This window comes from Pristiophorus japonicus, chromosome 16 (assembly GCF_044704955.1).
Source record: "Pristiophorus japonicus isolate sPriJap1 chromosome 16, sPriJap1.hap1, whole genome shotgun sequence".
Lineage (NCBI taxonomy): Eukaryota > Metazoa > Chordata > Chondrichthyes > Pristiophoridae > Pristiophorus > Pristiophorus japonicus.
The window spans coordinates 20,027,034-20,053,468 of NC_091992.1; the positions used below are offsets into that span (position 1 = coordinate 20,027,034).

The 26,435-nt window shown below is 43.2% G+C and overlaps 1 long non-coding RNA gene across 1 annotated transcript in view; it reads right to left on the reverse strand.

Moving 5' to 3' along the window:
• Window positions 1–1,021: 1,021 nt before the first annotated feature.
• LOC139226985 (uncharacterized) overlaps window positions 1,022–26,435 on the reverse strand; it is a 152,581-nt gene continuing 127,167 nt past the window's right edge. Inside the window, exon 4 of the long non-coding RNA XR_011587344.1 lies at window positions 1,022–2,147. This is a non-coding gene — a long non-coding RNA (uncharacterized lncRNA). The remainder of the gene's footprint in view (window positions 2,148–26,435) is intronic.

Below are 26,435 nucleotides of genomic sequence, written 5' to 3' on the forward strand. Positions count from 1 at the left end.
AAGCAAGTCATCCTCGTTTCGAGGGACCGCCTATGATGATGATGCTCTGGATCCAAGCCACGGGTGATCAACATTTTGTGTGTGTCATATATAAAATTGTCCCTAAATTGTAGCAAATCACCACTAATCGGTTGGGGAGCGGGAGACGATGCTGTTCAGAAGTATTTGTCCTCTGCTCCAGCACATACTTCCTAAATATAAAGCGGAAATCGCCTGTTAACCAGAACTGCGCTCGCAAACCGCTTATTGGAACACAAAGTAAATATGAGAAATTGGTACAGCATCCATGACTTTTCAGAACTCTAGTTCTAAATCCCTGGTCAGTGTTGGGTCGATAGAACCCCCCCCCCCCCCCTCCCCACTTGTTTACATTTAAATCCGAAAATGACAACTTATCTCAGAAAAATAATTCAAATTTCGCCTTGAAGCCATCATTCTTATAAAATTGATATTAAGCCAATCTTTCTTGTTTGATTTAACCACTGGTTACTTTCTCGTATTCTTCCTCAAAATTCTTTGGACCACCAATCTTCACCTGGAACATTTTTTTCCCCAATTCTGATTGTCACTCGATATTATCCAATTTAACATTAGTGGCAGCACTCGTAGACTTGGTATAATAGTGAACGGCACATATTTAGGTGAAAACATATTCAGTACGTCGCGATGAAATTAGTTTTATCAATCGCCAGAAACAAGGTTGTTTTTTTTAATAATTTGGTTTTGAGTGACTCTCTAAATTAAGTAAGCAACGGGAATAAAGTTATTCTATGCAAAGTTGCAATGCTAAAAATGACTCTTAAAGCCAACCGCTAATAGTCAACATTCATACTCCAGTCACTGATTCTTTCAAACACTGTCCAACATACCTACAGTCACTGCTCTCCCAATTCAGAATAATGCAAGAGACGTTTCCGAGAGATGTGACAGGAAACTATACACACACCAGTGTTTTCAAAATCTGATCATGTTTTTATTGGAATGATACTGAATTTATTGTTTTTTTGTTAAATATGGGAGCCGTTTATACATTACATAAAATATGCCAATTAAAACGGAGAAATAGCAGCTTCGCAATCACCATACTGGTGCTTTATTACTAAACTCAACGGTATTTTGAACATTTTACCTTCGAATTATTGCAGTGTTGAGTTGAAACAAATCTTTTCGATCTTGAATAATGGATGGACAGTTTATATTTGACAAATTGCCGTCTTATCTAATCAGCTCGTGTCTAATAGCGGTTTAGGTCTTAAAAAAAAATCTTTATCTGATTATCTGAAATATAGATTTCTTGGCCGGCACAATTAGCACCAGCCCATTTGTCTATTACCCCAACCCATTGTAACTCCTTTGAACTTTGCTCATTTACGTGCCTGTGGTATACCATGGCAATAAATCACAGGAAGGAGCCCCCTGGCCATGGAAGATCGTGGACAACACTTCAAAGGTTAGAAAAATGCTCCGGCAAAAAAAAATATTTTACAATTAGCACCTGCGATGACTGTTGACTTTAGCCGTCACCCTTGAATTACATTGCGGGCTTGTCACCTGTCTTTAAACGGAACCGTTTGCCTAAATTAATAGATTAGCAACGCCGGCAAATAAAAGGCAAGTTTCGTGTGATTTACTGTAAGGTGGATTTCTGAAGAAGAGTGCCACTTATCTCTTTATGAGCTATCATTTTGTTTTTGAGCCGGCAATTTTTCCTCCCTTTCAGAATTGTTTTTCTCTCTCTTCCACTGTAAGTGTGATTTGCACTGTGATTATCTGCGACTGTGGAGGAAAACTGGACGTGGAATCAATCCTGCAACAACAGCCTGCTTTCATAAGACACGACCAGCTTGCAGTTAGTCAGCCAGTGTGGGAATGACCTGTGCTTGAAGATTGAACATCCGTTGTTTGTTGTTGCAAATGTTCGCATTTAAAAACAAGTTATTTTATGTTTTGAAGTCTGCAATACAATTTCTGCTGACAAATCGAGCGCAGTTTATCCGGACGTCTTTTCTTTCGGGCGCTGACTCCAGCCATGCCTTGTTTCCTGCACAGGGCGCTGTGGAATTGGAGGAGGCGTGCAGTTCAGGTGTCCCCAGTCCAGGTTTGCCCAGCATTTGCCCAAGAAAATTGCGCACCTTTTGAGCGACAGTCTGAAATTCAGAACACATGTGACAGTTTGCTTTTCTCAAACAGCTGTGGATATTATAAAATATATATCTGTAGAGTACATCACGAGGTGCAATTTCATTTTACGCAAAATCGAGTTAACAGAGAGATGTTTCCACTTGTGGGGGAGACCAAAACTAAATATAAGATAGTGACTAATAAATATAAGATAGTCACTAATAAATCCTGCAGGGAATGCAGGAAAAACTTCTTTTCCCAGCTAATGCTTAGAATATGTCCCTTAAGGAGCTATGCTCCTGCCGCCCGTCTGTTTCTCATCTACATGTTTTTTTTAACTTTTTCGTAGCCAATCTGTCCAATTCTTTGTCATATCACAAACGCCAGAGGTCACCTTGCACACATCAAGGATCACCCTGCGCTAATGCTCTTAGCCAAAAGGCCTAGAGCCCAAGCACCGTTCCTGGAAGTACTGCAATACCAGGTTCGTGCCATGGAGGTGGATGGGTCAGCAACCCCACACACCTCCGTGGAGGTGGATGGGTCAAGCCACCCCACCCACCTCCATGTTGCCCCTTGGCGACATCATCCGAAAACACGGCATTAGTTTCTACATGTATGCTGATGACACCCAGCTCTACCTCACCACCACCTCTCTCCACACCTCCACTGTCTCTAAATTTTCAGACTGCTTGTCTGACATCCAGTACTGGATGAGCAGACATTTCCTCCAATTAAATATTAGGAAGACCGAAGCCATTGTCTTCGGTCCCCACCATAAACTCCATTCCTCTATCCCTCTCCCAAACATCTGTCTGACATTATTCTCAGCCTTGGTGTCATATTTGACCATGAAATGAGCTTCCAACCACAGATCCACGCCATCGCTAAGACCGCCTATTTCCACCTCTGTAACATTGCCTCAGCTCATCTGCTGCTGAAATCCTCATCCATGCCTTTGTTGCCTCTAGGCTTGACTATTCCAACACTCTCCTGGTCGACCTCCTATTTTCTACCCTCCATAAACTTGAGGTGACCAAAACGTGGCTGCCCATGTCCTAACTCGCACCAAGTCTGCTCACCCATCGCTCCTGTGCTCACTGACTTACAAAGGCTCCCGGTTAAGCAACACCTCGATTTAAAAATTCTCACCCTTGCTTTCATATCCCTCCATGGTCTTGCCTCTCCCTAACTCTGTAACCTCCTCCAGCCCGACAACAGTCTGAGATATCTACACTCCTCCATTTCTGGCCTCTTGAGCATCTCTGATTTTAATTTCTGCCCCATTGGCAGCCGTACCTTCAGCTGCCAAGGCCCTAAGCTCTGGAATTCCCTAAACATCTCCGCCTCTCTCTCCTCCTTTAAGAACCTCATTAAAATCTATCTCTTTGACCAAGCCCCTTATGTGGCTTGGTGGAAGGAGGCTCATGTGGAGCATAAACACTGGCATGGACCAGTTGGGCTGAATGGCCTCTGCCTATGCTGTGCATTCTATGTAATTCTATGAAACATGTGCTGTTTCAGGGATGAATGTTGGCCAGGATACCAGAAGAACCTTTTCTTTCAACAAGGCTATGGGATCGACAGCATCCACCAATGAAAAAGGCAGATGATACCTTAGTTTAACATTGTATCTCAATCAAAGGATGGCATCTCTGACAATATAGCACCTCCTGAGTACTGCACTTGTGTGAAACCTAGTTTATGTAATTGTGAGTGGGCCTTGAATTCACAGTCTTCTGACTCAGAGGTAAGAATGCTACCAATTGAGCCAAGCTAACACTTCAGATGAAAAATGTCTACTAATTTTTTGACGATAATGTGATTTCCTAGCCTAGATTTTCCAATTGGTGTTATTTTAATGCATGCAGTAATACATTCAATTCAAATGCATGCAAAGAGAGTGGTCACCTGCTTTAAAATAACATTGATCAATAAATCTAGGTTCTTGTCTTTAGATGCTAAAAGGAAAAAAAGTTACAGTAACAGGACAATGGGGAAATGTCCAGAATATTTTATTGGGGCAAATATATTCCTATGTAAATAGTCAAGAAATAAGTTCTGCTTGCTTCCGCTGGTCCACTTACCTATTGTTTTCCAGAGAATGAGGGGTAACTCTGGTAAATATGCATGCAGGGAGTTCTCTTATGTAAAACAAAAATCATCTATATTCATGGGAGAGGCAGTTTTGTAAATGAAAGTATCTATGTTTGAGAAGTATTTGTCCTGCTCACCAACATCGAAAGAGCTATTAGATAAAATGTGAAAATGTGACTTGAAAAAGAAGAGCTAAAAGCTAAAGAGCCCAAATTCTATTTCCTTAATTCTGCATTATTCCAATGTTTGAGGTGTTTGAAATATAATTCTCTAAGATCAAGTAAAAAAACTATTCACAAGTCAGTATCTGCATCTCTTTAAATCACTTCTGAAGAGGAATGCCACCAATACCAATAACTTGCATAATTGTGGGAAGTCAGCCAGATCTGACAAGTCCATGTTTAGTCACATCCCATCTGTCGTTTTGTGGGTTATTTCATTGATCCTAGTCTATGACTAATTATACATGTAAGGGAAATGGGAAACATGTTTCTAAAAAAGAAAGCATGTCAATAAAATAACATATTGTGTGCCGAGTTAGCTAATCTCATGTGAGGCGGCAGTTGGGACACTAAAATTGACCCTTGACACTCCTGGATTAGCGAAGGAAAAAGTGCCCAATATTCTGGTCATGAACCCCATCGAGTCACTCCTACTGGAAGGTGTGCCTGTGGATGTTGATTTGAGGAGAGAATCAAGCTTGGCTGCAATGTCTCCCGCAGTCAACCTATCGACTCTCGCTCTAGAGGCTCACACATGAAGAATGGCACTCGAGTGAGATAATAGTGGCCCTTTGGAACTGTACCTCAGTAACGATGCAAAGCCTTGCGAAGAGAAAGAGGGGAGTGGTGAAAAATGTCGGGGGAGAAGAAGAGATAACATATCTTCTGATGGAGGAACTCAAAGCTTCCAAGTGCCCTCATTTGCATAATGCTGAAGAATTGGTATGGAAAGTGTAACAAGTGAATTATGAAGATGATTTAACCTTCAGTCATCCATAGAAGTGGTAGAATCCAACTTCTGTTCACATTTACCATCAGAATTCCAACTTGCCAAAAGTTTAAGTATGCCCATCTGATACATGTTATGTGCTTGGCATGTCTTGTTTCCAAACTTTTGCAAGCTGACCTTTTAGACAGCATATTGTAGAATATACTTCATTATAACATCTTTACCAACTCACTGTGCTTATGATTCTGCTGATGTACAGTAGCCCGAGAAAATCTTACCCCAATGGTGCAAAAGCAGTAAGTTATCAATGAAATCATGAGTGCTATCAATACTCAATATTGAACAGAAGTTTTATTGGAACAGTCTAAGAAGATAGAGTTGTAACAGGATTTCTCCAGTCAGAGGGAGGTAGGGGACATTCAGGTGATTCCATTCCTCCCTGTATTGGAACACTAGAAGTTCATTAAAAAGGAATCTCTCCTTTACATTTATTAGAAACCTGAACACTATAAACATGAAGATAAGATGAAAGGGGAACCTTTAACACATCTGAGGGTCTTTCTGTAGCCGGTCTGTCAGTCTTTGTTAGATCGCACAGTTCCATAGGCTCCCAGCAGCATGCTTTGAAAATACTTACCACAGATCAGATCGACAACAACTTGCACTTAACATAGTAAAATGTTCCAAAGTGCTTCACAGGAGAGTAATCAAACAACATTTGGCAGATGACCAAAAACTTGGGCAAAGAGATAGGTTTTAAGGAGTGTCTTAAAGGAGGAAATAGAGATAGCGAGGTGGAGAGGTTTATGGAGGGAATTCCAGAGCTTAGATCCTCGGCAGCTGAGGACCTAACTGTTAATGGATGGAGCGATTAAAATTGGGGATTCACAAGAATTGGAGGAGCATAGATATCTCGCAGGGCTGTCAGGCTGGAGGAGGTTACAGAGATAGGGAGGGGAGAGGCCATGGAGGGATTTGAAAACAAGGATGAGAATTTTAAAATTGAAGCGTTGCTCAACCGGGAGACAATGTTGGTCAGCGAGCACAGGGGTGATGGGTGAGCAGGACTTGATGCGGGCAAGATCACAAGCGAAGTGTTATAGTTTGTGTCTGCACTCCAAAAGTGCAGTTTTACCTGCACAGTATGGACAGGAGCATCAACAATAACTGTATAGATTGAATATATTTGGTTCTGGAATGGACTCACTTCCACTCAGAAATATGATGCTCCTCTCTCCATACAAGTGACTTGCATAATAATGTCTAAAGATTTTGCAAGGACTGATGCAACTGATGCAACCATGCAGTGGAATAGCCGACTAACAACTGGCATTTATATAGCGCCTTTAACATAGTTAGGTGCTTCACAGGAGAGTTATCGAACAAAAATTGCACAATGTTACCATTTAATTACAATGGTATATTTAGAAACCAGCTGCTTCCCGTATCTCACAAGTTTAATTCTGCACTTAATAATTAAATTATACACGCAATAAATTTCTGTCACTTCCTTATACTTTCCGCACTCATAGGGGTGGAAATTCAGTCGCGCCTCTGTTGCGGCGTTAACCCGGGCGGGGCGGTAAATTTTACACCGGGAAATGGTTTGCGTCTCCAGCCGCAAAATTCACCAGCTGGCCCCGAGTGTGGAGCAGAACGCTAAGGGAGGTGTTCCATACCTCTTTTAGGGTGCTAGGCCGGCTGAGCAAATGAAAACCCCGAGGTAAACAGCCGGCCTCCGAGTGCCCCAAGAGAGACTTCCAGTAAAAAAAAAATCTGGAAAAAACCCATCAAAAACATTCCCAGTACTTTCCTGACGCCACATCCACATGAATCATAAAAATAAATAAAAAAACAATCACACTTACCTTGGGTCGACATTCCTTCCCTCACTGCGGCCGCTACAACTTGGACCGCCCGCTTTCACAGACGGTCCCATTAGGGGGCGCTGCGGGCTGCTACGGATCGGCGAGTTTCAAATTTCGAGCCGGTGTCGCAACCAGAGACGTTGCACACCGACTCGGCCTCTCCCGGGCAGTACTGCTCCGCACCCCTGCAAACCCGGCACCGAATGTCCCGGCGGGGCACTGGAAGCTGGCTGCCCGCCCGCCCGGAAATGCTTTCCGCCACCATTGCTGCCCCTCCGGGGCGAAACCAGCAACAAGCCAAAAATCCAGCCCATAGAATTGTAACTCATACAAAATATTGACTAATGAGGCCATAAACTGGTACACTGCTCCCAAAAATAATCTGGGCCACTGTCGCCCCGAGATCCCCAACTTCCGTGATCACAACTCTCCTCCCCTGCAAATTGCCTTTCTGGCAGCTGCTCCGGCCCGGTCTTGAGGCCTCAATCCGGCGAGCTGCAGCTTGCCTGCCAAATTAAAATGAATCCAAATCACGGGGACTTTGACACGCTCCGTTGGTTGGTCATGGCATAAATATAGCTGAGCAAAGTCACTCAGTCCATCGCAGCTCAACTGTCCAAAACTTAAAAAAAATAAAATGACAGCCTTCCCATATTTCTCAGTTTTTTTGCATTTGGATTTCTACTTAATGTTAGGGATGGCCTTGGGAAATAAAGGGATAATGTGGGAAATGTGACAGGATGTGATAGGCTGTATTAGAGGATATTGTCATTGCTCCTTTTGAATGAGTTGCTTTTCTAGTTTGTTAAGATTTGTCATTTACAATGGGGAAGTGCAATCCAATCTCTAATCACAACAACAGGATGTCCAACTCTACAAAGACAAAACATAATTTATGGTTAGCTGCACATAAAGATATAATCTGAAAGTTTACAGAATATCTGCCTAAAAAAAAAATCACAAATGTCAAGACAAGGGCAGACCTTTTTTGCCAGCCAGTAGGCACATGAACTTACAATTAGAGGAGAAGCCAAAACTAAATTGAAAACAAAGTCTCGCTCTCTGGAAACCTGGAACTCTCCCAAAAAGCTGTTGAGGCTGGAGGTCAATTGAAAATTTCAAAACTGAGATTGTTGTTAGGCGAGGGTATTTCGGTGATGGAGCCAAGAAGCTAGATGGAGTTAAGATATAGATCAGCCATGATCTAATTGAATGGTGGAACGGTTCGAGGGGCTGAATGGCCTACTCCTATTCCTATCTTCTTCCCAAATTAGGCCACTTTGGGTTCATTTGCAAATACCTGAATTTTGTTTGGCTTGGATCATCCTGTGCTCGAGCTGTTCTGCCCCTTTATAGACAATAAAAGAAAAAAAAGACTTGCATTTACTTAACTTCTTTCATGACCTCAGGACGTCGCAAAATGCTTTACAGCCAATGAAATACTTTTGAAGTACAGTCACTGTTGTAATGTGGGAAAGGTGGCAGCCAATTGCACACAGCAAGCTCCCACACACAGCAATGTGATAATGACCAGATAATCTGTTTTTGTTATGTTGAGAGAGGGATAAATATTAGCCAGGACAGCGGGGATAATTCCCCTACTCTTTTTCGAAATAGTGCCATGGGATCGCTTACGTCCCCTGAGAGGGCAGACGGGGCCTCGGTTTAATGTCTCATCCGAAAGATGGCACCTCCGACAGTGCAGCACTCCCTCAGCATTGCACTGGAGTGTCAGCTTAGATTTTTGTGCTCAAGTATCTGGAGTGGGATTATGAACCCACGACCTTCTGACTCAGAGGCGCGGGTGCTACCCACTGAGTTATGGCTGATACTTTAGAAAAGAAAAGGGGAAAATGCACTGCATACAGAATACACAGTGCCCTTTGGCAAATGTCAGTCACTATTTTTTCAGTTTCTGCTTGCCATGTCTTCCTTCTGTAATGATTGGTGATGTAGAAAGTGCCATCTATGGATGGAACTACAGCAGCAAGGGTAGTATGTGTTTTGTCAGGTGAATTTTGGGTGCTTGTTTGTAACTGGTCACGTGGTGGCCAACTTTCGAGGGAGGAGAAAGGCAGTTTATGATATAGGGGAGATACAGCACTCCTCTTTTCTTAGTGTCTCTCTTTTGAAGAGTAAACGTTATTCACATTTGGATTCTTTGCCATATGTTTCTAGATTAGTAGATTCCTTTGCAAGAAAAGTCTACAGATGACCTATTATTCCATTACAATGATTGAATGTGATATCCTTTCACTGTGTAAGTTGCATCAACCCTTAGTGACCAATAGATATAGGACAAGGGTTGTAGGCTGTTACTAAGCTAATCATGAAAGGTGAGAGAAAGGGCAGATGGTGTCTCAGTTTATTGCCTCATCCAAAAGACGGCACCTCCAACAGTGCAGCACTCCCTCAGTACTGCTCAGCTAGATTTTTGTGCTAAAATCTCTGGAGTGGGGCTTGAACCCACAACCTCTGACTCCGAGGTGAGAGTGCTACCCCCCACTGAGCCAGGGCTGTCACTTTTCTAACATTTCCCTGGATGGAGCAAAATGATTAATGAAAAAAATGATTACAATTTAAGAAAATGTTTGTGACTGAACAGAAAATTTCCATTTGCTGTTTACTTATATTTAATCATTTTAAAGAGTATGGCACTTTGGACAAACAGCACTTGCTTTCTTGTTGGCAGGCATGTCGGTTATATAAGGTATTGCCTGCCTAGCTTTGTCTGTTTTCATCCGGCTGTTTTTATATCCTGTGTATGTATGTGTCTGTATTTTTACCTCTGAGTCACAAGGTTGTAAGTTCAAGCCCCACCCAGGTCTGGAGCACACACTGTTACTACAATACAGTACAGTACAGTGCTTCAGTGCAATACTGAAAGGGTGCTACACTGTGGGACAGTTAAATCAAGGCCCTGTCTGCCCTCTCAGGTTGGCGTAAAAGGTCCCATGGCACTATTCAAAGAAAAACAGTAGAATGTCCTGGCCATCAATTATCCCTCAACCAACACCATTAAAAACAGATTATCTGGTCATTTATCTCATTGCGGTATTCAAACAGTTCTCACGTTTCCATACATTGCAACAGTAACTACATTTCAAAAGTACTTTATTGGCCTCGAAGTCCTTTGGGATATCCTGAGGTCATGTAAGGTGCTCTTTTCTGTACAAAAACAAAAAGAGGGCACCATTGCCTTGAAGTTATTACAGGGTTGCGTGTGATGTTGCCTATTTATGATGATGATATACTCCCGATGATGATGATTTATCTTCATAAATCAGGTTCTCACACTTAACGAAATCTGCTCAGGAAACTAATATATGGATGTTCATCATAATCTAAAATCTGCTACAGGGCCAGCTATTTGTGCTGGATTTTACGGTCCTGTCCGCCTCTGTTTTCACCCCAGAGGGGCGGCAATGGCGGCGGTGAGTTCTTCCGGGCGGGCGTCCAGCTCCCAGCACCCCGCCGAGGTTTTTGGGGCCGGTCTCAGCAGGGCGTGGAACATTACCGCCCGGAAGAGGCGAGCCGGTGTGCAACGCCCCGGTTCGATCTTTGAGTCCCGCCCGACCCGTAGCATCGTGTAGCACCCCCTGCTGGGACCGCCTGTGAAAACGGGCAGTCCAACTTATACTGGTTGCAGTGAGATAAATAATTTCCACCTCAGGTAAGCGTGACCGTTTTTTATTTTTTTTTGGTGATTTACGTTGTGGTGGAGTGGGCTATGTTTTTTCTCCGTTTTCTTTTCTCCCCAGGCTCCCAGGCCAGCTGTTTAGCTCGAGACTTTCGCATTCTCAGCCAGCCTAGCGCCCTAAGAGAGGTGTGCAACGCCTCCCTTAGCGCTCTGCCCCACACTCAGGGCCCAGCTGCCCAATTTTGCTGACTGAGGCGCAAACAATTCCCGGGTGCAAACCTTACCGCCCCGCCGCCATTACTGCCCCAAAATGACCAAAGCCGAAAATCCAGTCCTTTATTCTTTTATTGCAGCTTACGGTTCGCAGAAAAATAGTCCATCTTCAAATACACTTTCTGAAACCTTCGCAGCTTAATAAAACCGAGATTATGGGAGCAAGATTTAATAACAGGCTGCTCCTGTTTATCTTGGTCTAAGATGAATAGTTATCTCCCTTTAGTTGCTCTACCTCCACTCCAACAATCCACATTCTGCAATGCGAGCCATTCTTTGCCAGTAGGTAAGCTAATTATTACTATTGTCTTTTAATCTGAAATACACGGGGCCCAAATTACATGACAATGGAACGTGAAGTGGCAGGGAGCTATCAGCCTAGCCGATCTAGATGACACTAGTACCGATAAGCAAAGCAGCAATAACCACAGTAATGGCAAGACTTCTTGAAAGTGCCTTGACCTGCAGCTATATGGCTGATCTCGTTTCCTGAGTAGACATGTTTTGTTTAATTGTATAGTACATCATGCACTATAATTAGAGCTGTTAAAGGGCTATGGAATGAAGGGATGCTGGAGTAATGGGAATATAGAGAGTTAGGTTTTTGTTGTGTGGCGGGGAGGTTAGAAGCTGATGTTAAAAGAATGTGAGCCCCTTCTACAGGACAGCGTTAGTTCCAATTTGTTCTGAATTTACAGTAATTCCAAATTAGAATGTGCTTGATACAAATATATTTACCTTCGTCCTGTGGCATTCAAAACAACCGGATGTCCTGTTTAAACTTTAGCTACATGCTCAGATTTGTGAAAGTGTAAATGTTCATTGTTATCAATTCATAGCAAGCTTTTGAGTAGATATTATCATTTGTTGATTGAAGAGCGAACCAGGATTGTAAACAAAGACGTTGGGTCATATTTTTCCCCTTTCTCAAAAAACGGCTGCAGTATCCATTTATCATCATCATAGAATAGTACAGTACAGAAGGAGGCCATTCAGCCCATTGAATCTGCACCTGCTCTTTCGAAGAGCAATCCAGTTAGTCCCATTCCCCCCCCCTCCACTCTTTTCCCACATCCCTGCAATTTTTTCTTCTTCAAGTATTTATCCAATTCCATTTTAAAGGCTACTATCAAATCTGTATCCACTACCCTATCAGGTAATGCATTCCAAATCCTAACCACTCGTTGCATCAAAAAGTTTTTCCTCACAAATTACAATGTAACAAGAATGACTGAAGCGTGCATTTTCGAGATGTGTGCTTCCTGGGATGCAATTTTACTGCCGAAGTAAAGATTAAAAGCCAGTCATAATAAGGTACCTGTAACAATATTTTCCCATCAGTTAATGAGCCATTTAAGAGGCATAAATATTCTTTAATCCAACTGTGGAAAGGGCAAGTTGTGTGGTACACGGCACAATGTTAAATCAGGAGAAGAAATGCTTTGTGTGCACTCAGTCACAGAATGACAGTCACTGACTTTCCTCGTCAAGAAGTACAGTAGAGAGAAAGGTATTCATTTTTGGCACTGGTGGTAAGTTTCCTGTGTGCGAGTGCATTCACAATTCCTTTATAACCAAAAATCTGAGGGAGATTTTTTGCTTCTACACTCCCGGAGCACATATCAGGAGATCGTGCAGTGCCAGCCCACGTTTGTCTACCCATTATGGACAGGAAGCATAAAATCTGAACTCTGAATCAACGCTCGGTTTTTCTGTGGGTGTGGTTGTGAGTGTGGGGTTAATTTTGACATTGGGCGATAGTGTAAAACAGGTAATATCAGATCAGCCGTCCATTATACATCTCCCTCAGAATTTCTGAAAACTGACAGAGGTACAATGGCGGGTGAACCAATATCGGCCATTATGTACCATCGCCCCAAGTTTAAAATGACCTTTTGTGTGTGTGTGTGTGTGTGTGTTTTATTTCAGGTTTCCATTGCAGAGCAAGATTCCTTTTAGCAAAGAAAACCAGAGTCACACTCAAACAAATGAGTGCCCATGTTTTTGACACTCTATGGGGGCGAAATCTCTCTCTCTAGTATTTCTAATCAATGTTAATCTGTTTCAGCCATGGTTCAGTTGGTAGTACCCTTGCCTCCCTCACTGGGAAATGCCTTGGCCCTGGCATCCCTAACATTGAGCTATCTGAATGAACCTGACGCACAGGTCTACTCAGTATTTCAAGTCACTCCCAGCTGGAGGTCTGGTGCTGGGCCCTGGCCTGAAATGCCCTAGAAGTATCAGCAGAAGTATTATTTTGCTCCCCTTATAAAGGGAGATGGGACAGCTTTAAGAAAATCCTCCTGGCTGGCAGCACCAACTGAGGCACTAGTGTCTCGAGCTGCACTCCTCTGGCAGAGAACACAATGGTGTGGGTACCTCTTGCTGTCATGTAAGTGAGGTGACCTCCCCTCCCTGACCCTGGATACTCCAGCGGAGTCAGAAGCGGAGGTCAACAGCGCCTATTCCACCACGCGTCTGCTGGCAGAGTTCTCCTGTGGATTTGTGTCCTATATTTTGTAGTTACTATTAAATTTCTAAGAGAGTTGGCATTTTAAATCCGAATAAGTATTCTTGTCTTCCTCCAAGCCCTCAATTATTGCCCTAATTTCTAAACCCATCCATCACTTATCTTTGGACTGTATAAAAATAATTGCCTCAGCTTTCATTACAAATTAACACCTTCTCAAGGGAACAAACTCTCCATCCCATTGCTGTCGGTATGAAATTTTTCTCTTCTCCTGTGGTTTTCTCTTTTCTTGCCTCCTCTGTTTTCACTCCATCACTCTCTCCCTCTCTCCCCCATGCAAATAAGGACATATTTCAATGAGAGTGAAAGATGCCCATTGAATTCCACAGAAGCTGCAGAAAATTTGGTGTTGCTAAAAGGGCATGGATGGGTTTAGAAATTACGGCAGTAATTGAGGGCTTGGAGGAAGACAAGAATACTTATTCGGATTTAAAATGCCAACTCTCTTCGAAATTTAATAGGCTTCCGCCTCCGTAACATCGCCCATCTCCACCCCTGCCTCAGCTCATCTGCTGCTGAAGCCCTCATCCATGCCTTTGGTACTTCCAAACTTGACTATTCCAACATACTACTGGCTGGCCTCTCATCGTTCACCCTCCATAAACTTGAGCTCATCCAAAATTCTGCTGCCCGTATCCTAACTCGCACCAAGTCCCGTTCACCCCTGTGCTCGCTGACTTACATTGGCTTTTGTTCGGGCAATACCTCAATTTTAAAATTTGCATGCTTGTTTTCAAATCCCTCCATGGCCTCGCCCCTCCGTATCTCTCATAACCTCCTCCAGTCCTACAACCCACCGAGATCTCTGCGCTCCTCCAATTCTGGCCTCTTGGCGGCTCTGCTTTCAGCTGCCTAGGACTTAAACTTGGGAATTCCATTCCTAAACCTCTTTGCCTCTCTACTTCTTATCCTCTTTTAAGACGCTCCTTAAAACCTACCTCCATCTGTTCCAATATCTCCTTATGTAATTCGGTGTCAAAATTTGTTTGATAACCCTCTTGTGAAGCGCCTTGGGACATTTTACTATGTTAAAAGCACTATATAAATGCAAGTTGTTGTTGCACTATTACAATCATTACAAGACCATTTCACTTGTAACGGTCATTCATGTGATATTATAAACAGGTTGACGTTTATATTTCAACTGAATTTGTGACATAGAAGAATATTACTGCTCGATGCTTACTGTAATAGAAACTGGCTTCTAATCGCAGAGCAGCCAACACGCCAACCTTTCCAATTTTCTTTATAGCCCTTTGATTTATTTTTTAATATTACAGCAAAATTCCAAAAATACAATATAATTGCTGGGTACAAGTGATACCTTGTTTGTTACACTCATGAGGCAAGCCTATATAATTTACAACATTTGTTGTGAAGATAGTTGTGGTAAGCATGTTCTGGCCCCTGTTCCCAACAAACATGCTTTTTACATTCCTGCACATTAATTATGCACCATTGAAAGCAGATAACAAGGTCCAAACATTGCGTCCTTTCTGGGTGCGTACGAAGTGCGCACGCGCCTGAAGAGGCCTTGCAAATGCTGGTTCTCGGCGCGCAATGCGTATGCGCTAAAATCCAGCATTTGCGCTTGACAGATCGCACACATCCCCAGGAGAAGGACATTTGTGTTATTTGCCCAACTCAGCGAATGTCCTTCAAACTCTTATTCCTGGTAAAAGCAGGCATATAGCCTATTTTTTTTTTACCAGCGTAAGAGTTTTAAAACATAAGAAACATTACATTTCATTACTAATTTTTGTATTAAAAACCTGTCCATTAAGGTAAGTTTATTTTGAACCCTATTAAAATATAATAAAAAACATTTCAAAAAATACTTTTTTTTTCTAAAACATTTTAATTAAATTCAATTTCAATTAATTTTAAATATGTGAGGTGTTTTTCATTTATTGTGTTGTGTTTCTGTATTTTTGTGGGTAGTCTCATTGATAGTACTGGGATCTCATACAAAAGGAACTCCCATTATTATCAATGAAAATACTAGATGTTCATTGGTGGTCCAGGCCCACGTGATCCCAGGTTGCGCTTACCTTCCTGGGATGTGTGAGCCCATACTCTGGGCTGCGTATCTCGGCCTCGATCACTATGTACTTTCATAAAAAAACATTTTGATTGGAAGAGTCTGCCCACAGGAAGCCTCCGACCGCAATTTTCGGGCCAATATGTTGAGTCAAAGGAGAAACACAAGATGCAATGTCTAATGGCTATGCAAATTAATCATTAATGATTACCTTCCATCGGCACTGATTCACATTCTGTATAAGCCTGTTACCCCAAGTAAATTATTATGGAAAATGTGAGTCACCTTAAAAACCTAGAACCGATTATCGTGAGAAGATGGAGTTGATGACAGATTGGACCCAACCCACTGTGATTGGTATGACCTGGAATGTTGAATAAATATTGTATTTAATAAATTGTGGCATTATATTTAGTGTTAAAGTGATTATCACATGATCATGGGGTAGAGTTTTCGCCTCGGGTGCAATCGGCAATCCGGACACAAAATATCGCTAGTTTTCAGGCGTGATTTTTTTTTTTTAATGCTCAAGGTTCCACTCAGAATCATTTACATATCAGCATATGTAAACCAACGCAATTGGACATCCTTTTAGAACGCAATTTTTTTTTGCATTAAAAATATTCCTTGATATATTTAAGAGTGGTAACCAGGTGCAGTTTTACGTATGGCTGAAAATGGGTTGCTCACAAAAAAATAAGCATTTTTCATCAGAGCCTCCAGTCCACCATCTGTGAGTAATCTGATTTTAAATAACTAAAAATGACTTTTTAAAAAAAACTATACTGAACCATTCACTAGTCTCGGTAGTGAACAATAGACAGTTTCTGAGGGCTAGAATTTGCACTGCATCTCCGCCCGGTTTCTCGGCGGTATTGGCCGTTTTGGGCGAAAACTGGGTCGGCTAAAAATTTCCACAGCTGAGTTCCGCCGGCGGTTTCGAAGTACCGCTGGGGAGCGGATCGCCGGCGTGCACTGACCATAGACCGCCATCACCCGATTTTTGGCTCAGTGGTGAACTGGAGATAAGTTGAAAAGAAACCGCCTACGAGAAGCAGCGGAGTTGGGCAGTGCTGGGCGGTAGGTAAGTAGCCCTGCAAAAAAAAAGGTAAGTAAATAGGTTTTTTATGAATTATTTTAAAATTCTCTTGCAGTGATTAAAGTGAAAAGGGTCCCGAGAATGTTTTTCTGATTTTTTTTTTTTAATTTTACGATTTTTGAAAAAATATCTTTTGTGTTTGTCTCCTCCTAGGCCCAACCCGCAGCCTCGGTGTAAATTTTACTAACTATCGCCTATTTTTTTAAGAATCGCTCAATCGGCCCAAGATTCCATTTTCTGCCAAGAATCGGTGTGTAAGGTCCATTTTTTTTTTCGCTGGGCGGATTTATTTTTTGTGGAATTTTTTCGTCAGCGATAATTTGAGAATCTAAGCGGTATTTTGGGTGGCAATCCGGCATTGGCGGATTTTTTTGAAATTCTAGCCCTGAGTAAATTTAATATTTAAAAGCTGAGTATTGGTGCCGTTGCATCTAGGAAAAAAAAGGTTCATTTTAAGAGCCTCCTCGAAGGCCCACAAAAAGAAAAATGACAACGGTGGTTCATTTGATTTCGGGGCGTGGACAGTCTTGAGGGAGGGATCGGTTTGTAGTGCGATGTTTTCTAAACTAGCAAAAGATTGCGGAAACCGATTTGTGCCGGATGTAATTTGCGTTTGAAATTCCTTGATCTTTAACGTGCTTTGACCGATTCTGCAGAAAAAAAAGTGCAAACGCGTGGAAACTCCAGGCCCATATGAGTAAGGTTTTATCTTGTATCTCATTATTTGAGTATCACTTTTAACTAGACCAAGGAGATGGGTTAGTTGGCGCTTTGCTTTGGAGTGTTGAAAATTCGGAGGAATATGCACAGCAGAATCCAAGTATGAAAACCACAGTGTGTAACTCAAAGGGTGGTGGGTTTTGGCAATGCTCTACATATGTGAAACTATTTCCTTCCACTGTTGCCACTTTGATCACAGTCCACAGCTCTTCTCCACTTCCACCAGCTTATAACTGAAGGAACACCACAAGGGTTGATGGTGCTTAAACCTGACCTCAGTTTGTGCCAAGAACAGAGGCGATGTTACAGTTACACCTCAGCAATTTTGTATTAATCCACCTGGAATACCGGTAGCAAATTTCATATTCTGTGTCTTCTGGCTGTGACACTGTGATCCCGATGATGTCATTTGCTGGGTGGCGATCTCCTGAATTTCAAACCCCATCTGAACTGGAGTTGCAGGAACATGCATTATGCTGTAGGATTTATGTTGCAATTTCTCCATCACTTTGTGCTTACAGCAACCATCATAGTTAAATTCTTGAGACACTGGACCTCATTGTAGGGTACTCTGGCTATACTCTATTTTATGTAAAAAAAGAGCGATAGATTATATATTGTAAAACCCCAGTCAAGCCATAGAATTCCTGCCCTTGCCAATATTAATACCTCAATCAACATCACTAAAAACAGATTATCTGGTCATTATCACATTGCTGTTTGTGGGAGCTTGCACTGCGTAAATTGGCTGTCGCATTTTCCACATTACAACAGTGACTACACTTCAAAAGTACTTCATTGGCTGTAAAGTACTTTGGGATATCCTGAGATCGTGAAAGGTGCTATAGAAATGCAAATATTTCTTTCTTTTTGTTGGTCTTGGGGTACATATGTAATATTTTACTCTAATATCTGGTATAGGCCTTCTGTTCCTTGGCAGAATACTAATCCATTTTCCTTTGTGCTTTGGTGGGCTTGACAAAGCCTCAGTGTAACTATTTTCTCTGATAATATCTTGGAAGATATGACATTTCCAATCTCACTGCTCAGCCTATGTTGACTGACTGTAAGAATTAGAGTTTTAAACTGGGTGGCGGTGTGAGCTGTGAGTAGGACGCTAAAAGGCTGCAGGGTGACTTGGAGAGGTTAGGTGAGTGGACAAATGCATGGCAGATGCAGTATAATGTGGATAAATGTGAGGTTATCCACTTTGGGGGCAAAAACACGAAGGCAGAATATTATCTGAATGGCGGCAGATTAGGAAAAGGGGAGGTGCAACGAGACCTGGGTGTCATGGTTCATCAGTCATTGAAAGTTGGCATGCAGGTACAGCAGGCGGTGAAGAAGGCAAATGGTATGTTGGCCTTCATAGCTAGGGGATTTGAGTATTGGAGCAGGGAGGTCTTACTGCAGTTGTACAGGGCCTTGGTGAGACCTCACCTGGAATATTGTGTTCAGTTTTGGTCTCCTAATCTGAGGAAGGACGTTCTTGCTATTGAGGGCGTGCAGTGAAGGTTCACCAGACTGATTCCCGGGATGGCTGGACTGACATATGAGGAGAGACTGGATCAACTGGGCCTGTATTCACTGAAATTTAGAAGGATGAGAGGGGATCTCATAGAAACTTACAGGATTCTGACGGGTCTGGACAGGTTAGATGCGGGAAGAATGTTCCCGATGATGGGGAAGTCCAGAACCAGGGGACACAGTCTTAGGATAAGGAGTAAGCCATTTAGGACTGAGATGAGGAGAAACTCCTTCACTCAGAGTTGTTAACCTGTGGAATTCCCTACCACAGAGATTTGTTGATGCCAGTTCATTGGATATATTCAAGTGGGAGTTAGATATGGCCCTGACGGCTAAAGGGATCAAGGGGTATGGAGAGAAAGCAGGAAAGGGATACTGAGGGAATGATCAGCCATAATCTTATTGAATGGTGGTGCAGGCTTGAAGGGCCAAATGGCCTACTCCTGCACCTATTTTCTATGCTTCTATGTTAACTTTGTATATTTCCAAATTTATTGGAATTCATGCTGAAACTCTTAAGACTCGAATGCTTGCCCCAATAAGTTATTGAGATAAGACAATTGAATAAAGTTTTTTTTGTCATTGGATATATGGGATTATTATCAAGGGACAATGTTATCAGTTGAATGCCCAGTGGGATAATTCAATTACATGACATACTTACTGTTGAAGACCAGGATTAAAAAAAATATTGGCCCAGATTCTGTGGTCAGCGACAAAGTGACTGCGCTCATCGCTGACCTTGAAGAAATCTGCCCACGAAGATCTAGCGATCTCTGGTGCAATTTCATCTTTCCCGATGTTAATTTGCTCCTGGCGCCAAGTTTAGGGGGTCTCTGGTATCCAGCAACAGTGATGTCGTCAAGCAGGCTAAGCAGCCAATCACATTGAAGAATTCTCACAGACAGCAAACCAGGAAATAAAATTCACTGATTATCCTTCACTTTTAATAAATGTTACAGAGAGCTAAATAAAGATTAGGTGGAAGATATTCGGCTGCTTTGCACCTCCCATTAGCGCTTGGTTGGGGGGGGGGGGGGGAGGAGTGTGGTAACAAGGCACTAACGGGTCAGCAACATCCGCGAACTTCTCTGCCGGTTTAGCGCTGGCGCTAACACTTACCCCCTCGGCCTCTAGCATCTCGCAGATCACGATGTAATAAAATGCGCAGCACACTGTTACCACCCCAGATGTGAGATTGCCCCCTGCTGTAGCGCCGGGTGTCAACAACGGCAAGAAGAGGACCTTAGCTGGCCACTCAGGAATTGCTAATTAAAGGCAGCGGTCTTCAGGTAGGCCAAGCATTATTTTTTGGACCAGTCTAGTGCCTGCTGAAAGTTTTTGATCCCTCATTGCTGCAAGATGTCCAAGTCACCCTCTCTCTGAGAGTGTTTGGGACTATAATGGCAGCTGCTCGCACTGGTCGCCTGGCAACACAGAACTGAGCAGAAGAATGCTGTTAACTGTCATTGGCCCTTCCCTTTAAAGAAGAGAAGCAGCCTCTGATGCCGATAACACTCCACATAATTCAGCGCTCTACCACTACGGCCCTGCTCTCGTACTTTAGTGCCCTAAGAGAAGTGGTTAGTGCTTAATTTATGCTCCACCTACCTCTTGAAGTGCTAAAGCTGAATTTTTCAGGAACAGAAAATGATTATCGCCTGGCGATAACTTTTGAAATCTCGGAAAAGTATCATTCGAAACGGAGCACTGCGGAATTTCTAGCCCACAGGACATACACTTGGGATTAAGGTAGAAACTGAAATATCATAGACAAATGTAATTTTTTTATTGTTGTATTTAAAAAATATGGATTTTTTATCGTAAAGGAAAAATTTGACATTCCACAAATATAAAATTTGTTTTTCAGGGCTAGAGAGGTTGTTCCACAGTAATTATGACTTAGTACATCATTAAAACCCAGTTACACCTCATTGAACAAGGGTTAACTTTTTCTGGGTGTTTTAACAGCAATATTGGAGCATAAAAGCTGAAGTTCTCAACAGTTCTGTGATTTTAAAAAGATTGTTGTCTGTGGGGTCTTCAACAGCTCGCCCTGAGAAGAAGCAGTGAATCACTACAGTAACCTCCGGATTTCCGTGTTTAACTGCGCATGTGCGGATGCCAAATATTGCTGCCAGTTTCACAGGGTAATGACAGCGAGTGCTGATAGTTTCACCGTTATTACAACCGCTAAATCCGGGCCATTATATTGTTTGCTGCAGAGTTGAGTTCCAAATCAGAGTTGCCCAAGTTCAGTGAATTCAGATGTTTGTGAGTTTGTCTCAATTTGCACTTCGCACTTTGCATGTTGCACTCATATCTGGTTCAGCTAAGTCCAGGTGGAAACATTCAGAACATCTGAATGAGTTCCAGCCAATGAGCAGTAAACATAGAACTCCAAAATTAAATTTCAAATGTGCTCTTATCTAATAAAGCTTAATCAAAGTCCACACTTAATAAGTGTAGTGTAGCTGATAAAACAATACTTCAGAGATTTAACAGAAGTTTCCCTTTAAGGATTCATGTACTGTGGATGAGAGGGTAGGCAGACAATCTGCTTCCAGGCCCCAAAAAGAACACAAGAATTAGGAGCAAGAGTAGGCCATTTGGCCCCTCGAGCCTGCTCTACCATTCAATAAGATCATGGCTGATCTTACACCTCAATTCCACTTTCCTGCACTATCCTCATATCCCTGGATTCCCTTACTATCCAAAAATCTATTGATCGCCGTCTTGAATAAACTCAATGATTGAACTCCACAGCCCTCTGGGGTAGAGAATTCCAAAGATTCACCACCCTCTGAGTGAAGAAGTTTCTCCTCATCTCAATCCTAAATGGCCGAACTCTTATTTTATGACCCCTTGTTCGAGACTCCCTAGCCAGGGGAAACATCCTCCCTGCATCTACCCGTCAAGAATTTTGTATGCTTCAGTGAGATCACCTCTCATTCTTCTAAACTCCAGAGAATATAGGCCTAGTCTACTCAATCTCTCCTCATAGAATAATCCTCCCATCCCAGGAATCAGTCTGGTGAACCCTCGTTGCATTCCCTCTATGGCAAGTATATTCTTCCTTAGAATGGCCCAGAGTCATTCCTGATTTTCTCTCTGCACATGTATGTAAGTACTTGATCTCCATTTGCAAAACCACTTCACTGTCCACCAACTTGGGTTAGGACGCCCAGATCTACCAACACTCCTGCATTACGTATGAGATTCTGATCTCCTGCCCTCCTGCCTAAGGATTGTGTTCTCGCAGATGCATATTGTGTCTCTAAACGCTGACATTTTTCTGTGCTCCTGAAGGTCGAGTGAAATCAAGAGAATGCTATGGAGACTGGGTTATCTCGCATCCATAACAGAAGGAACTGTCCTCAGATAAAAGGATAGAACCTAGTGAGAGAAACCAAGAGAGAAGCTCTAGTAAATCTCAGCTATTGAGAAGAATAAAAGAGGAGAGGCCTATAATAATGTCTCTTGTCTCATACCTTATGGTCCCTGTGACAGACAGAGCTTGTTGCTTTTAGCCATATTTATCTTTGAGATGAATCAACACCTCAGATGTACAGTTTGTGATGAAAGTTCTAGGAGTTGTCCAATGTTCATAGCTCAATGAAAATATCATGAAAAATATTAATAGACAAGTGAATAAAATGTAGGAAATGCAGAATTTGTTTCCCATTTTCAGTAGCAAGCACAACTCACATGCTTTAATGACCTCAACATGAAGCAGGACATCTCAAGCTATGGGGTGGGTTGAGATAGGGCTTGAGCCAAGCTAACAATTTGGATAATGAGTTCAGGACTGGGCAAAGAAATGGCTCCCCTAATTGTAGAAATGGTTGCTGACAGCTAGTACATACTCTGGAAGTTGGCGCTATTAAGAGATTTATGAATTATGTTCAACTCAACTACTACACACCCTGTTGTAAGGCTAGGTTCTTTTAAAGAAGACATTTGGATCATTGTGAAATAAATGATAGCTACACCTCTGCCACTTTGATTCATAACTTAGACGCTGGATGCATTGCTTTCATATTTTAATAAGTATTAAATAGTAAAATGACATAAGAGCCCTGAAATTGTGAGACGTCACTCCCAGCATTGACTCTCGCTCGCAGGCACACATATCAAAGAATTAGGTGTGGAGGACAGTGTCCATGATTTCACAACTATTAAAAGCACAGTTTCAGAGCTAATAAGTACTGTAGTGCTGTGGCTGCACAGCGAATAATGTTTCCACCAACTGAACATTTGGGGCAGATTTTCCTGTTCCTGCATTTTGGGGGTATTCGATCATTTGCAGAACCCGACAACTCTGATGTCAGTGTGATGTTCAATGATTAGGCATGAATAGTAAAGTTACCTTTAAACATAAGGGCATGTTTGTATTTAGATTTTTGGGGGCGAGATGTTTATGCTCCCCAAGGTGAAGGATGTTCCTGTTGGGAAATCAAATAATTTTCCATTGCAGACACCCAGTATCAATATTAAGTTTCCCAGCTTCTACTCACTGAATTCTATTTTTGAGTTTGGGTGGTCTCACTCCAGTTTCTACTGGGACCATAGCAGAAATTTGACTAATTTACCAAAAATTGACAGCGCCATTCCAAGATGCCACCAGGATGTTCAATGCGGGAAATGGAAATCCTCTGTTGGTGCATAAGGGGGCCCAGAAAGAAAGAGATTGCATTTATATAGTGCCTTTCACACCCTCGGGATGTCTCAATGCACTTCACCGTCAATTAAGTATTTTTGAAGTGTAGTCACTTGTAATGTAGGGAAACATGGCAGCCACTTTGCTCACAGCAAAGTACCACAAAGAGTAATGAGATAAATGACAAGATTTTGGGCCTGAACTTGGTGGCCTTACTGCCCACTGCCATTGGCTGCCAACGAGTTTTGGGAGCTCCCGCCTACTGCTGCCCAGATTCACGACGTAAGTCGTTATTTTGCCACCGGGCGGTACTGCCATATTTTTTAAGAGGAATCTTCCTAGCAAAGTACGGCACTTGGGCAGGTCTTGGCTTTCACCAAGTTCAGGCCAAGTCTGTTTTAGAACTGTTGGTTTAGAGCCGAGGAGCATTGTTAGAGCAGGGTAGAGAAAACTACATGCTAAAGCTTCTTGTACTGTAATTGGCCTGGGAGTCCTCAATGCTGATACTGGATGCCTGAAAGAATGAAAGCCCTGAAGAAATGGAGCGCATTCTTGGCCAATGTATTTTGTTCCATGTTTGATTCGGCATTTATTTAAAACATGTTGTAACTTACTGGAAAGTTGACAACATGCACAGTGTATTTATAGGTGTTAGCCTTGGCTGAGTAGTAGCACTTTCACCTCTGGTTCAAGCACCACTCCAGAGACCTGAGCATGCAATCTAGGCTGACACTTCCATGTATTACTAAGGGAGTGCTGCATTGTTGTGGGTGCCATCTTTCAGATGAGGTATTACATTGTCTGCCCTCTGAGGTGGACGTAAAAGATCCCATGGCACTGTTCAAAGAAGAGAACGTGAGATTGTCTGGTTTTCTGCCCAATATTTATCCCTCAACCATCCTGCTATGTGCAGGTTGGCTGCTGTGTTTTCCTACATCATCATAGGCAGTCCCTCGAAATCGAGGAAGACTTGCTTCCACTCTAAAAGTGAATTCTCAGATGACTGTACAGTCCAATATGGGAATTACAGTCTCTGTCACAAGTGGGACAGATAGTCGCTGAAGGAAAGGGTGGGTGGGGAGTCTGGCACGCTCCTTCCGCTGTCTGCGTTTGGTTTCTGCACGCTCTCGGCAACAAGACTCAAGGTGCTCAGTGCCTCCCATATGCACTTCCTCCACTTAGGGCGGTCTTTGGCCAGGGACTCCCAGGTGTCGGTGGGGATGTTGCATCTTTATCAAGGAGGTTTGAAGGTGTCCTTTAAACGTTTCCTCTGCCCATCTGGGCTCGCTTGCCGTGTAGGAGTTCCGAGTAGAGCACTTGCTTTGGGAGTCTCATGTCGAGCGTACAGACGACGTGGCCCGCCCAACTGAGCTGATCGAGTGTGGTCAGTGCTTTGATGCTGGGGATGTTGGCCTGATCGAGAACACTGACATTGGTGCATCTATCCTCCCAGTGGATTTGCAGGATCTTGCGGAGGCAGCGCTGGTGGTATTTCTCCAGCGATTTGAGGTGTCTACTGTATATGGCCCATGTCTCTGAGCCATATAGGAGGGCGGGTATCACTACAGCCCTGTCAACAATAAGCTTGGTGCTAGATTTGAGGTCTTGGTCTTCAAACACTCTCTTCCTCAGGCAGCCGAAGGCTGTGCTGGCGCACTGGAGGCAGTGTTGAACCTCGTCGTTAATGTCTGCCCTTGCTGATAGTAGACTCCTGAGGTGTGGAAAGTGGTCCATGTTTTCCAAGGCTGCGCCGTGGATTTTGGTGACCGGGGGTGGTGGGGGGGGCAGTGCTGTGTGGTGGGGTCAGGTTGGTGGAGGACCTTTGTCTTACGGATGTTTAGTGTAAGGCCCATGCTTTCGTACACCTTGGTGAAGATGTTGACGACGGCTTGGAGTTCGGCCTTTGAATGTGCACAGATGTCGTCCTTGTACTGTAGTTCGATGACAGAGGATGGGACGACCTTGGATCGAGCCTGGAGGCGACAAAGGTTGAACAAGTTCCCATTGATTCTATAGTTTAGTTCCACTCCAGCGGGGAGCTTGTTGAGCATGAGATGGAGTATTGCAGCGAAGAAGATCGAGAAGCGTGTTGGCGCAATGATGCAGCTCTGCTTGACCCCAGGCCGGACATGGATTGGGTCTATGGTGGATCCGTTGGTCAGGATCATGGCTTGCATGTCGTCATGGAGCAGGCGAAGGATGGTGACAAACTTTTGAGGGCAGCCGAAATGGAGAAGGATGCTCCATAGTCCCTCACGGTTGACAGTGTCAAAGGCCTTTGTGAGGTCAAAGAAAGCCATGTACAAGAGTTGGTGCTGTTCCCTGCATTTCTCTTGTAGTTGTCGCATGGTGAAGATCATGTCCGTTGTACCCCTTAGAGGACGGAATCCGCATTGTGACTCTGGGAGGAGCCCTTCAGCCACAGGGAGAAGACGATTGAGGAGGATTCTAGCGATGACTTTCCCAGTGGCCGACAGCAGGGAGATGCCTCTGTAGTTGCCGCAGAGAGGGGTAAGGAAAACCAACTCCAGCGGTACCCTGCTCCTGACAAATTGCTTGGAGCACGACCTTATCATCATCAACACCTTGTTCTGCCAGAGGGACAAGTACAAGGCATCGTGGCAACACCCTCGCTCCAAGCACTGGCACCTGCTCGACTACGTCATCGTCCGAATGAGGGACTACAAGGACATGCACATCACTCGTGCCATGACAGGAGCTGGCAACTGCTGGATGGACCACCGCCTAATCCATTCCATCATCAACATTAATATAGCCCCAAAGCGGTGACGGCAACAGAAGCAATGCTGCAGAAAAATCAACGCCGGGGCACTCAAAGACTCAGTTAAGAGAGCTCTATACAGCCAGCGCCTTGCTGCCAACCTGGCAACCCTCGATGATGCAGAGT